Genomic DNA, 12,889 nt, shown 5'->3' on the forward strand with positions numbered 1-12,889 from the left:
TTTCCTTCACATACATTTTGTGTGGAAAATTACAATAAATTGTTTTTATACATTAATTTTGTGACGATATGACACGACAGAGTTGCCGATAAGCTCTGATTCAAATATCATCTCTTCTTGTAACTTATCAAAACTCAACAAGTAATAAAAAGAGAAAAAGACTTTGATACCAAATAATCCCCGTTATTAGTAACAAGTAAGAAGAAACATCATCATCATCATTAGTTCGATTTAAGTAATTTGGAATGATATTGCGATATGCAAACATGCATAAATAATCTCATTTCTTACTATTTAGAACTTTTCAATGTTTATAGAAAAATTATTCATAAAATAAGACAAAAATTCTTGAATGGTATAAGAAAATTGAGAGAATCAACAAACCCTAAGAGAGGGATCAAGATTTATTTTTTTATTTTTTTATTTTTATCTAGAATAAAAATGGGGCTTGCAATGCAACACGAGGACCTCTGAGGAGGTCACCCATCCTAATACTACTCCCAAACATATAGAAGGGCGATAATGTAAGATAAAATACATAAGCATAGTACTTTCTACCATGTGATACAACATATAAACAAACTAGCTATCCTTAAGTTTAAAACTTGCAAAGGCACGGACTAGCCACAACATGCTCCCAGGTATAGTACTGTTATATATAGATATCAATTTTCAAATTCAATGTATCAGATTATTATAAAGCAATATTTGTCTACACATATAAACTGGTTCAATAAGGAAGAGGAATTAAAATCTTATAAAAAGATAATGTTGTAAAGAATTTGATGGCTTTAGTTCAAGCCTTCTCCCCAATGGAGAGAGGAGAAAAATCGTAGAATTAAGTGTGAAACGAAGAGAGAGAGAAAAAAAGGATTTCACTTGGGAGGTAGTGCAAGTAGAGAGAAAATAAAGTTTGGGTTTTGTCGATAACATTTTTTTAAAGTGCACAAATCTTGGAGAATCTAGTGCATGAGAAGAAGAAAAGTTAGATAGAGATAGCAACCAACAGTGAGCTGCTAGAAAATAAAAGAAAAAGTTGTGTTCTTAGGGTTAAAATGTAAGTTTTCTAATTTATATCAGCTATAAATTTAGAGGCGGATAGATAAGTATAATTTTGGACCAAGAAAACATAAGATTCACTACAAAATACGAGGGCTATAGTTGCGCTTGCAAAAAGTTGCTTTAGATCCTGAAAACGCCGCTATAGGTCTAGTCAGGTCTATTGTAGCATTTTGGAAAGTGTTGCTATAGGTCCATAACCCATAATTTATTTTATTTTTTTATAGATTGGCTATAGCAGCATTTCAAAATGCCACTATAGGTTATAGCAGCATTTCTCGAGTCTCTTAACTTTTTTTTTTTTCCCACTGGATTTTAAGTTGATGCGGTGGTCCTAAATTTCTGTACATATTATTGTGAGTTATCTTCTTTTTTATTTAATTAGCATCTTGTATAAAAGTGCATTCTTTTCTTTCTTTCTCAATCGTGTATGTGATATATACATATATTGTGCTTCACTTTTTTCGGCTCTGGTTTCAAATTTTCAATGCATAAGAAAAGCATTTGTAGGGAGATATGATGAGTGATACAATTAGATAGAGAGATTGCCCATGTTAGAAGAAGGTTCTGGCTTTAACATTAAGACGGAAATTGTGTACCCCTTAAAATAGGATTGAATTGAATATGATTCCCAACATGAAATTCAATTTTTTTCCCCACTTCCAACGGTGGGTAATTGCTAAACCTCACAGAGAGATAATACTTTAGGGAAGAGAGAGAGAGAGAGAGAGAGAGGGAGAGAGACATAAAGGCAAAGGCTTATATAGATGTGATGTAAACTTTGAAAAGCTGGCAATGCCCTTAGAGAAGAGTGTAGAAGCTCCTTGTTATCTTGAATTTTGTTTTAATTAGGACTACTGACTACTGTGTTTCAATAATTCATTTTTATATTTTATTGAGGGCAAAAGGTCGGTGTCATTTTTGCGAGCCCATCTAATCTTAACTTGGGAAGGGTTATTGGAGAAAATGGCAGTAAGTAATATTCAACTATTTTTTTCCTATGATTTTTAGGTGGGACGCCAGACCTGGGCTTTCACTATCTCTATTGCTTGGTGGTTACCCACATTTCCTTTTCTTTTATCTCGTCAATTAATAGTACTCGGAATCTTCAATGATCAGCATGGATAAATACAAATACCCAATTTTCTACCTCTAACCAAAGGATTCAGGTACTTTACCAAGTAGAGTTCATTAAATCCTAACCACTCTTTAATGATTTAATGGTTTAGATTATGCCATGTCAGCATTTCATTAATAATATTTTTAAAATAATAAAATAATGTTGTAAACAAAACAATTAAGATGATTGTTAATGAAATGCTGACATGGCAGAATCTAGATCATTAAATCATTAAAGAGTCGTTAGGATTTAATGAACTCTACTTGGTAGAGTACCCTAGGAACTTTAGAGGATCTGAATCCCTAACGAAAAGGGCCAAGGCAAATAGGGGAGAGCAATACAATTGGCTCTGAAATAAACTTGTGAGTTCTCATAAAAAAATATATATGACAAAAAAGTTAAAAACTCCTTTTCTTCCCCTTTTCATCAGTGCCAAATTTTCAATCTTATCAAATGACACAGCATTATTACTTAGTGCCGTCATGAGAGGGTAAAATATGACGCTGATGATTTCTAATTTTGATTCCCTTAAAAAAAAAAAATTTAATAAAGAAAAGATAGGTTTTGTGCGTACGTGTTGTTACCCTACTGATTATGAGATTATTTAGTAAAAGCACCCCCAATGTGAAAACATACAATTGGACGGTACAGAGCCAAATCTGTCAAGTGTTTGGAGTATGCATAAAAGAAGTAAATAACTTTCCTCAACGTATTGAGTCTATTGAGTAATGTAAACTACAATAATTTGTTAAGCACACGAATAAAAAAAAAAAAAAAAACAAAAAAAAACTAGCATCACAAAAAAAAAAAAAAAAACAATTTTATGCGATTGATTGTGATGGGTAGAGAAAAAGTAGTAGGTTAATCTAAAAATTGACTGAAAACGAGTTATGACAAAAATTGTGAGTTTGTTTATGATACTAGAAGAATGCATATGAAAACTCATGTGTGCTGGATGTTACTAAACCTCTAGCTAGTCTCCTAGCAATGTGAAATTTTTCCCAAGATTTTTTTTAATGAAAGTTTTAGAAAAAATTTTAAGATTTTAATTTAACTCATTCTCTCACTTAAAAATTACCAAATACTCCAAGTTGATTCTTAAAATGTTAGTTGTCTAATTTATACTAGTTATTAATCTTTTGAGGCCGATTATAAGTATAATTTTTGGACCATAGGAAACATAGGATTTTGGATAATAAAAACCCTAGGAACCTGTTTAGTCATACGATTTTTTTTTTCCTTTTACAAAATTAGATTTTTTTTCTTCTTTCTAATATTTGAAATTAGTCTTCAAAACCCAATTTTGACATGATTTGTTTTTTACTACTACTAGTTGTAAATCCATGTGATGCATGATAAATTGTAATATAATTATTTTATAAGAATGTAATGTAATAAGATTTATAGGTTAAATAGTGCATAAAAGTATTTTCAATTTTTATAAGTTTTATGTTGTGTGGGGACGATGATCCGAGAATACTAACAGACAGATTAAGGACAATGCCTTATAAAGCACCAGCAGAATGTCATCAGGAAGATACAAGTGACCTTATGCAAGTGCAGAAAGACTATGATGCCTGAGGGCTCTGAGGATGCCAATATGCCCTTGGGAAACTGAGAACCAAGGTTAAAGGCTATTAGGTGCAAACTGAGGGCGAATAGAAAGATTTGTCGCCAAGCTGGGAAGAAAGGAAAGAGGATGGATAAAGCATCCATCACCTCCGCTAGGGGTGTCCATTGACTTGGATCAACCAACCCACCCGCCCGAACCGAAGGTCCACAGGTGGCTCTAAATCAGTCTATGGTCAGTCACGGGTGGCCAAAAGAAAAAACCGAATAATTCGGTTTGGATTCGAGTTTCAAAAATTTCACCCGTAAAACCCGAACCGACCAAAATATTTATATATAAAAAATAAAACTGTATAGGATTTGACAGCATATGCCAGAAACAGCCCATGCCCAAGCAGCCCAGCAATGCCAGCTCGAGTCTCAAAGTAACTTTTTCTCACACACCATCCCAACATCCATATCAATTGTCCATCTCAAATTGAAATTTAAAATCAATGATGTTGATGAGAGACCAACTGAGCATGATATGACTGATTAGGCATTACACAGTGGCACAATAACCCATTCTAAATCAACGGTTATAATCAAAGATGAAGAGCCAATCTAATGGTGAGAGTTAAATGGGAAAGATCTGATATCTCTCTATTCCTCTCACGAGTCTCTTCATCAATTTTCACTTTAGACTCTTAGAGACACAATTTGGTAATGGCTTTGGCTTCCCATTCACGCCTCATCCCTTTTTCATTCTTCCTCACCTCTTCAGTCTCAGACTCTCAGTTCTTTACATGGCTCTCTCAAGCTCTCATAGTCTCACACTCTCTAAAGTCTAAACCGTTTCTCCAAATTGAAAGTCTAATCTGTCTCACACTTTCTTCAGTCTTCACCGAGTCAGTAAGGTAATTGTTCTCTATTTCTTTTTTGTTAGTCTCGTTGGTTTCATTTGTTATGGAAATCAAATGTTAAAATCAAATAAACCCATAGATTCATACTATGAAACCCTAACTAAAAAAAACTTAGAAACCCTAACTATTTTACTTTTGTTCTTTGTTCTTTTCTTTAAACAATTTTGATCTTGTTTTAATTTATTCAGGATTGAAAGCTGACACCAAGAGTCCAAGTATCATTTTCTGCCCTTAAGTTTGAACCCATACACCCACAGTTTTAAGGTATGGTTTTTGCTTTCCTTTGTGAGAACATTTTTTGATAAGGTTTTCTTCCTGAAATATCAGTGGGATATTTGCTTGTTATTTGTTCCAGAAAAAATAATTTCTCTATTATTCATGTATAGCTTTTGTGTGAGGAAGTGATGCTGCAGTTGGGTTCATAGAGTGAAATTTCATTTGTTAATATCTTATATTATAGGATGCATTCTAAGTTTTCTCTTGATAACTTCTTGCATTTGTTTAGACTACTTGGTCACAAGGGTGGCATTAGAGATCATTAGAAGTGAATGGTATACCATACTCTGCAAATAGCATATGACTGAATGATTAGGATTAGTCGCAAATTAATTTTTATGTCAAATAACTTTCCACAATGGTTCTTCAGATCATTTTGAATAAAAGGCGAGTAAATTAGGTGATTGACTTTATGAATCCATAATGAGTTCAACCATCTCTTTGATCCATTTAGACAATGGATTGTATAAATACGGTTACGATGATAATATAGCTGGTTGGTTTCTGATGTGCATAATATCTTTGATGACATGCTTTAGATAGATAATTTGGTGACAATGCCCTTGGTTGGAACAAAGTACGCAAAAGTATACAAAGTTTATTAAAAGGGGCAGAGTAATTTAAATGATAAGTAGAAGATTGTTGAAAGGGAAACTATTGAATGTAATTCATGAGAGTTGCATTAATGTGGCTTGCAGATGCTTTTGATTTTGCTTTTCTATTAGTTTGTAGCTTTGTATGTTCTCTATTGCCCAAATTAGACAAGGTTTATTTAACATTTTTGGTTATAGCATCTTATGGAAGTTTTAGTTTACCTTACTTTGTTTTTAACACATTTAACACCTGAAAGTTGATTATATGAGAAGATTGTTAAAATGTGACTGTTCCTAATTTTGGTTTGTGTGGTTACTATTATTATTATTATTATTATTAAAGCTATGAATTATATTTGTTACTCTAGTTTGCTAACATGTGTCTTTGTTTTTTTAGGTCATGGAAATTGTCACTAATGAACCCTCTGTCCAAACACCAGCTGCTATAGAAGATGTTGGTGCTATTCCCACCCAAGTTAAAGATTCTGCTGCTACCCAAGCTGAAGCAGCTGCTGCTACTGAGTTGCCCCCAGTTCCACCATGCCAAGTGAGTATGACAGCTCCTGTCAGTGGTACTTGTAGTGGTAGGAAAAAGTCACTTGCTTGGGCTTATTTTGAAAAAGTAAAGATAGGTGAGGGTGATACTAGTAAAACTAAGGCTATTTGTAATTATTGCCAAAAATCGTATATTGCTGATAGTAAGAGTTATGGTACTAGTAAGTTGTTAGCTCATGTGCCAATATGCCCCAAGAAACCTAATAGAGATGATCTAGTTAAAGGGCATAAAACATTAGCTTTTGAACCCAAAAAGGATGGAGAAGACGAATTCCACCTTGTGTCAACAACCTTTTCTGTTGAGGCTTCTAGAAAGGCATAGGCCGAAATGATTATAATTAATTAGTTGCCTTTTAGGTATGTCGAGGGGTATGGGTTTAAAAAATATGTAACTATCTTACAACCTAAGCTTCCATTAAAAGATATCTCATCTCGTCAAACTGTGGCTAGAGATGTGATTGACATTTATAATAGTGAGAGAGAGAAGCTAAGGAAATTCTTGAAGGGTTGTAGGGTGTGTCTCACTACGAACACATGGACTTCTGTTCAAAATTTAAATTATATGTGTCTCACATGTCACTTTATTGATGATGCTTGGAAATTGCATAAGAGAATTTTAAATTTTTGTCAAGTTAAAGATCACAAGAGGGAGACTATAGGTAGAAAGATTGAGATGTCATTGCTTGAGTGGGGTATTGATGGGATATTCACCTTGACAGTGGATAATGCTAGCTCAAATTTAACAACAATCAAATTTTTGCAAAGGGTGACTAAAGATTGGAATGAGTCAGTTTTAGGAAATGAGTACATGCATATGAGGTGTTGTGCCCATATCCTAAATCTCATTGTAGGGGAGGGTTTGAAAGAGATTAATGCATCTGTTGCTAAGGTGCGTGAAACTGTGAGGTATGTGAAGTCCTCACCCAATAGAAGTCAAACTTTTAGGAGTTTTATGGAGAGGTTAGGTATGGAGTCCAAGAGTCTTCTTAGTCTAGATATACCTACTAGGTGGAACTCGACCTATATCATGTTAGAAATTACTGAAAATTTTGAGAAAGTGTTCATTTGAATGGATTTTAAAGATGATGGTTATTCGTCGTACTTTAGGCAGGAAGTCAATACCGTACCGGAGGCTGTACCGGTTTGACCATTAGTACGATATATTTCGAATACCGGTTAATACCGATGTACCGTTTCAGATTTACTGTTATTTTATATATTTAACATATATATATATATATATATATATATATATATATATATAATAAAAAATGTGAATTTTTTAGTTTTTATTTTCTTCCACTATCTTTAGTATTATTATTATTATTATTATTATTATTATTATTATTATTATTATTATTTTTTCCTATATCTAACTATTCCTTCCATCATTTTTATCACCTTCTGGTAATTTTCTTTCACACTTTTTTTTTTAATGCTTCACAAGCAGGCCTAATTGATAACTCTTCCCATTTTGTTTTCTTTTTTTCTCCTCCACATCACTAGCTTGTCCTAGTCACCTGACATCTACCTCCAATTTCCAAGAACCTTTTATCTTCACACGTTTAAACTTAACTCTTCAATTTTCAAAGTTCATTCATTCATTTATTTTTACTTCTGATCTATCTCCTTTAGTTTCACCTCACCTCTCTCTCTAGTTTCATCTCCTCTCTCAAGGTGGCACGGCCAGCCAGCTGCTCATTGGCATTGCGTCTCACTATCAGCGTTAAGGGAAAAACATACGAAGAAGGTAGAAAGTATAAATTAGTAGAAAGAAGCGTTTGTGTGTCTAAGTTAGGTACCGGTCCGGAATTTGTTTTCTGGCCGAAATCCGGTACATACGCCGGTATAGCCGAAACAACTCCGGTATGTCCGGTATTTAAACCGGTACGAAATATGCTCATTTTTGTGCCGGCCTAACCTCCAGTACGGTATATACCGATTGTACCGGCCGGTACGGTACGAAATAAACTTCCTTGACTTTAGGACCAAGGAAGATATTGGTGGTTTGGGATTTCCGTCTATAACTGATTTCCATAACTGTAGGGCATTTGTGCCTTTTTTATGGCTTTTTTTATAATGCAATGAAGAAATTCTCCGGTTCTTTATACGTTACTTCAAATGCCTTCTATGATGAGATCTTTGTTATTCAGGAGAGTATTTCCAATTTAGTTAAATCCCAAAACACTCTCTTGAAAAACACAGCCACAAACATGCAAACTAAATTTGAGAAGTATTGAGGGGGAAGGGGAGAAAATTAATCATCTTTTGTATGTGGTTGTGGTTCTTGATCCATGAAAACAATTGAAGTTTTTGAAGTTTTCTTTTTCTGAAATTTATGGGAATTTAGTTGCAGAAGCGATGGTTGATAAGGTGAAAGATCTTTTGTATAAGTTGTATAATTTATACTATTCTATTCATTCACCAAATGTGCAAGAACAAAGTGGGAGTGAGAGATCAGAATTGGAAAGTGATGGTAGTGATCCATATGTGATGGTTCACTCGTGATATGAACGGTTTTTGGAACTTGAGCAATTTGTAGGTTGTAGTAATGAGCTTGAGAAGTATTTGGTTGAAAACTGTGATGGTAGAAAGGATGTGAATTTTGAGATATTGGAGTGGTGGAGGGACAATTGTAGTAGGTACCAAGTGTTGTCTAAAGTTGCTAAGGATGTACTGGCTATACCAGTTTCCACTGTTGCATTTGAGTCAGCATTCAGCATTGGAAGTCGAATTGTTGATCCATTTCGAAGTTCACTATCTCCTCTCATAGTTCAAAACCTTGTATGTTCACAAAATTGGCTTCAAGCCACAATTCCAATTTCTCATCGTTAGTCAAGGGATGATATAGAGGCATTGGAGGAGGACTTACTTGACTTAAGTAATATGTTTAAATTCTGAAATTTAGTCTATTAATTTTATTGAATGTCTTATGTATTTAAGCAAAATTTAATCTTTTGTGTTTATTTCCTATTCTTTTCTAGTTTTAAATGAACAACCAACAACAAGTGCAACAACAAATACCAGCTCAAGCAAGGGTTCCACTTCAGGCAAACGACCCTTAATTAGCATTGATGATTAATCACTAACTTGGTATGATTCTGCCTTTAGCCCCCTACTATTATAAACTTGGTTTCCTTACTAGTTGGTCTTGTATTTGGTACTAATGTATTGTTTGTTGAATATTGTTCTGTCTATTGTAGAAGGATGGTAATTTACTTTGTAAAGAAGGCAGCTTTTCGGGAATATTGTGGAAGCTTTTTTGGACATATCGCTTTTCTAACTTGTAACGATGCTCAAATGTCAATGCTTATAGAAAAAAAATCTTCGTTCATAGGTTTTCTTTTCTATTAGTTATAGACTTATAAACTATTGAGTAGTCATTCAATACCTTGGAAAAGCTATTTTTTGGAAATACCTATGGTATTTGATTGTTGTAACTAATTATATTGCTTGGAACATTGTATAACTACCAAGATTTCTGCCTTATGGGTTATTGCCTAAAAACTTGCAGTAACTGCCTCTATGGTACTATTGAGGTATATTTGTTGCTGGAAATATTATTTGCTGTGGTTGGTAGGTTTTACAAGTGTTGAGCTACTAGCTTACTGCTTAGGTTCTTAGTGTTGTTTAACAGATTACATATTATTTGTTGTGTTTATTTTTTGTGGTTAATGTGGTAAAGATTATGTATGAGGATTGATAGGTGCTTCTTGTTTCAGATCACAGGATATAAAAAAAAAAAAAAAAACTTTTTGGTGTGTTGTGTTCATCACATGTGATAAAAAGAATAGGCATTTTTTGGGCCTTTTAGATATGTCCTAATTGAAGGCCCAATTGGTCTATAGTGTAGTTAAGCTTGAAGCCCTATTTTAAAATAAATTTAGTAAAAAGAGGCCCAATTTGAAATATATAGGGAATTCCAATTGCCAAACCCAGTAATTTGGGCTAAAAAGGCCCAAAAAAAAAAAAGAAATTACCAAAATTTTAACAATTGCAAAAATTCCGGCCTAATTTGAGGCCCAGACCCGTCAAACCGACAACTTTGACCCGGACAACTGATTACCTGAAACTTTGGATCCGACCCGAATAATCGGTCGTATATGGGTTCGAAATTTAGTAACCCGAACCAATTGGGTCGAGTTTGGTTTGGGCCCAAAATCAACCTGGTTTGACCCATGGACAGCCCTAACCTCCGTATTCAATGCTCTGCACCCACTTAACTGGCCGCATTAATGAGGAAATGATCTATGCATAATGTCAACCCAGCTTATACCCTAGTGTAGAAGCCTTCTAGTAAGGTCTTGATGGGACAAGTATCAGAGAAATCTAACCCTAATCTTCCAAATGTAGGGTTCAGATACATCTTAGCTAATTATATAAAGCTAAGGAGCTCTTGGAGGAAGGGACAGACTTTTGAGACTTGAAAACCATTTGTAATCACTATCTCGGACTAAACCCGAGGAACCCAATATAATCTTTTCAAGGCTGTTTCTTATCTGAGATCATTAACTTACACTTAGAATTAATTCAAACACATCCACTTTAATCTTTTCATCTTGTTAAAGGTATTTAAGGTTGATTAAGCATCACACTTCTTAAAAAATTAATTGTGTGAGTAAAAGTAGTAAGTTTGTACTTGACATAAACCTCACTTACTTTTTGCCCGCCACATATGTAATAGAATATATAATGTATTTTGCATTCAACAACAATACATAGTGATATATACATATACATATACATATACATACATACATACATACATACATACATATATATATATATAAACACAATTTAATAAAAAGATTTAAATTACATAATTACAATATTTTTTTATATAAATGGAGACGATGTTATTAAAATAATTTTTTTATAAATATACCATAATCGGTTGACTAATTTGAACATATTCAAGAATATTATAAAAAATGTACACCCTTATTCCATAGAATACATGTAACATGTTACATTAAATTTAAATTATTATATAACTTAAGAATTGTACCAATTTCTTTTCTCAAATATAAGTGTAATGCCCATATTTTTTTAACTTGAATTTTAAGATAATTTTTTGAATATGTATTATTTTTATTGTTTTTTTAGGAAATATATCTCTAATTTCTAATGCCTATTTTGTTTATATTTTTAGCCTAAAACTTAGAAGGCAACCCACAAAAAGAATCAATTTAAGGCCAAATTAGTTCAAAATAGACTGAATGGACTGAAGTGGACTACATTGGACCGAAATGGACCAAAGTGGACTGAATTGGACTAAGTGGTTTGAATGGACTGAAATGCTACATTGATGTGGCTTAAAGGACGTACAACAAGTTTCCAAAAAAAAAAAAAAGAGTACAACAATAATAAATGCTACATTTCAGTTCTTAGATATTATATTGATTTTTAAAACAAGTTTTCAAGAAGAGAAAACCTAAAAATGTTACTTCGGGTTAGATCTTTTCAGTTTTAAGGAAATGTTGTACTTTCTAACACTAACAATAGTCATCTAGTATAAGCCCAATTATATCTCTTCTCTTCTCTGTATTCCTCTTCTTCCCATAATCTCATTCAAGCTCCTTTGCATATTATGAACACAACTCTCTTTCTATCTCTCTTCCTCTCACAGTGACCAAGAGAGCCACCAAAGCCAAAGCAAAACCCTAATTAGCCAAAGCTAAAGCTAAAACTCAATTAGCAAAAGCCCAACCTAAAAAACCCAAAATTGGTGGATCCAAGCGTGTGCATGCGTGTGCACACACACACAGTACCAAATTCGGGCCTTAGAGAGTAAAGGTTTTAGGTGGTGGCAAGGGTCAACAATGTTTTGCTGATTGTGGTGAGCTGGGTGTGTAAAAGAGAGAGAGAGAGAGAGAGAGAGAGAGCTTACCAATGGCCAAGGTCGATGGTAGGAAAGGGGACTAGGCTCGGTGTTAGATGAGTGAGACTTGATAAGGGATTACCATTTGTTGTTTGTTGAGTTTGAATGAGACAACACATGGTGTGGGCTACACAACTTTTCGGTTTATTTACAAGATTGCCACTAAATTTGGTTCTCAATCTTCAAAAAACACCAAAAACTTCTTTCTGTTTTTTTGTTTTGACATAGTGAAAATTGGATTTAGTCTATTGAAAGCTAAAAACTGAAAATACTTTCCAAACAACTATCATACTAGTGGGGCCCACGATTCTAAAAATTAAAAAAAAAAAAAAAAAACCAGGTTGAACGACTTGACCAAACACGTTCTACAATTCACTCGCCAATACATATAATTTTAATTACACTAGCCGCATAAATTGATGTAATAATTCTTAAGTATATAACAAAAAAAGTAATTATAATATTAAATTATTTAGTTATTATGTTGGCTTCTAAGTTTTTATAGCGAGCACGCGTGCGTGTGCTTGTGTGTGTGTCTATATATATATATATATATATATATATATATATATATATATATTCAATGTATGACATCCAATAGTATATACATGAGCAATCAAGATAAACGACATGTCTGTGGTTTTGACAATGAACGATAAGCGTTTGGCATTATATAGCCGTGTCAATGGAGATTGGAAAGGGTTTTACGTTTGCTAATTAGAATGCGTGCTCCTATCTATGTACGTACTATAGTTTAAAATTTTAGGAAAACACCTACAAGCCGAGAATCGATGCTTATCCTTCTACAAAATGAAATCCTTCAAGGAAAGGATAACAGATAACAAATATCCTTGTAAACACTTTTCAGCTAGGAATAACACAGCTTCTCTCTCTGCCTTTATAAGCAGAAAAAAAATCCAATCTTATTGTTGTG

At 33.5% G+C, this 12,889-nt stretch overlaps 1 pseudogene; it reads left to right on the top strand.

Moving 5' to 3' along the window:
* The first annotated feature begins 5,919 nt into the window (after positions 1–5,919).
* Positions 5,920–9,156, top strand: LOC142610995 (zinc finger BED domain-containing protein RICESLEEPER 1-like; annotated as a pseudogene).
* The last annotated feature ends 3,733 nt before the right edge of the window (positions 9,157–12,889 follow it).

The sequence above is a fragment of the Castanea sativa genome, chromosome 1 (genome assembly GCF_040712315.1).
Source record: "Castanea sativa cultivar Marrone di Chiusa Pesio chromosome 1, ASM4071231v1".
Taxonomy (NCBI): Eukaryota; Viridiplantae; Streptophyta; class Magnoliopsida; order Fagales; family Fagaceae; genus Castanea; species Castanea sativa.